Raw genomic sequence first — 2,192 nt, 5'->3', positions numbered from 1 at the left:
AGTGGCCCATGTTGAAAGTGAGTGGTCCTGTGACCAGTTCATTAGGACAATTTCCCAAGTTCTCAAACTTCCACTCTATTTACTCTGCCCCAACCACCAGTATGTGGGGATAGTTCTGGGCTGTATCTATACACAGACCAAGTTCAATAAATTTCTTTCATTTTTCTGCTTGTTTTAAGTATTTAGGGTGGTTAACAGTGGGGAGCTGTCGGATTTTGGCAGCAGGGAGTTAAGGAGTAGTGTTGGTTGAGACGTGCCGACCTCACAGTTTGTCTAAACACTGCACTGCCAGGGTGTTGATGCCATAAATGTCTAGGAAACTGAGTCAGTGCTAAAGGATTCTGACAAATGATTTAGCACAACAACACCTGATAGGAATTTTCTTATTAAAAAAAAACAAAAAACAGCAGCTGGAGATTCTGCCTGTCATAGAGGGAGCCTGGCTGACCTTGGGGTCTTATGGAGCAGTCACTGGGGGCAGCTTCCTTGGTCCTGGGTGGCCCCTCAGAGGGGCTGGTGCCTGGCCGCCCACCCCATGTGTGCTGGGCTTTCTCGTCTTGACCTGTGTTCCCACTGGCCAGCTGATTGTGAGATTTATGTGCTGGGGCCACACTCAAACTCGATCCTTTGAGGAAAACATAAAATAAATCCCACGGATTGGGGAGGGAGGGGCTACTCATCAGGGACTGCGGGGGAAGTCAGAGGCAGCTGCACAACCTGCACAGTTCAAGGTGCATCTGAGGCTGGAGCCCAAGTCCCTGGCCAATGCCACTGGGCAGCCTGCCCGAGCCTCGTCCCAGAGGTGGCTATTCAGGACTTTCCAGTGAGGGGCTAACTAAGGTGCTGACTCCTCCCTCCCAAGTGAGAGAGATCAGAGGAGATTTAGTATAGGAATTGGCTCACATGCTTATGGAGGCTGAGAAGTCCCAGGATCTGCTTTCTGCCAGCTGGAGACCCGGAAAGCTGGTGGTGTAACAGCCCAAAGCAAAGGCCCGGGAATCCAGGGCTGATGGTGTTAAATCCCAGTCCGAGTCTGAAGGCCAGAGACGCAGGAACACGAATCTCTAAGGGCTGGGGTAAGTGGGTGTTCTAGCTCAAACTAAAAAGGCAAATTTGCCTTTCCCCTACCATTTTGTTCTATTGAGGGCCTCAAGGAATTGAATGATGTCTGTCTTAATGCGTAAGGATGACTTTTATTCACTTTACCCAATCAAATGCTGATATCTTCCAGAAACACCCTCAAGAGCACACCCAGAATTAATGTTTGCCAACTCTCTGGGCATCCCTTAGCCTAGTCAGGTTGCCAAATAAAATTTACTATCACAATAATTAACTTTGACAGATTTCCTAATAACTGGGCCATGTGGTCCTTTGCATAGAATCTAGGGATGGCTTGATCAAAACACATCAGGACTGTTGAAATTTGACTGAGTTATGAAACTGAAAAGTCCAGAGAAGGGATGTCTTCAGGCCTGGCTGGTTCCAAGTGCTCAGAAAAGATCCCTGGGACTTGTTATATCTCGATTTCTCTGCACTCCTCCCTCTGTGATGGCTCCATTCTCATGAACATTTTACCCTTGTGGCAGCAGGATGCCCACTACAGCCCACTGTGTGGCTCAGTGGTCGAGCATTGACCTATGAACCATAAGGTCACAGTTCAATTCCCGGTCAGGGCACATGCCCAAGTTAAATGCTCAATCCCCAATAGGGGGTGTATAGGAGATAGCAGATCAATAATTCTCTCTCATGATTGATGTTTCTCTCTTCCTCTCCCTCTCTCTCTTCATCTCTGAAATAAAAAACATACATATTTTTTAAAAAGATGCCTGCCACAGCTCCTGCCTACATCACTGTGGGTCCTAGTCCAATGGGAAGGAGGAAGTGCCTTTTTTGTGACATTGCTAACAAAAGTCTCAGTGTGTTTTTACCTGAATAATAGGCCCATTCCAATCACTGCAGCCACAGGAGTAGGATAATACACTGGTCAGGGCTGCTTCACTGCTATTAGAAGGGATGATGGGCGGAAGAAGGTGGGTCATGCCAGCCAAGACCACAGTGACCATTTAAGAGCAAAATCAATGTTGCCCACTCAGCATAGGCTTGAGCCTGAAGAATCAAGAACATAACAGGAGTGATCCGATAAGCTTGGCCCTGATTGGTTGAGTGACCTTGAGCAGGGAACCTGTTTTCTC

The sequence above is a fragment of the Pipistrellus kuhlii genome, unplaced genomic scaffold (assembly GCF_014108245.1).
Source record: "Pipistrellus kuhlii isolate mPipKuh1 unplaced genomic scaffold, mPipKuh1.p scaffold_m20_p_11, whole genome shotgun sequence".
In the NCBI taxonomy this organism is placed as follows: Eukaryota; Metazoa; Chordata; class Mammalia; order Chiroptera; family Vespertilionidae; genus Pipistrellus; species Pipistrellus kuhlii.
This window is presented reverse-complemented; position numbering follows the sequence as displayed.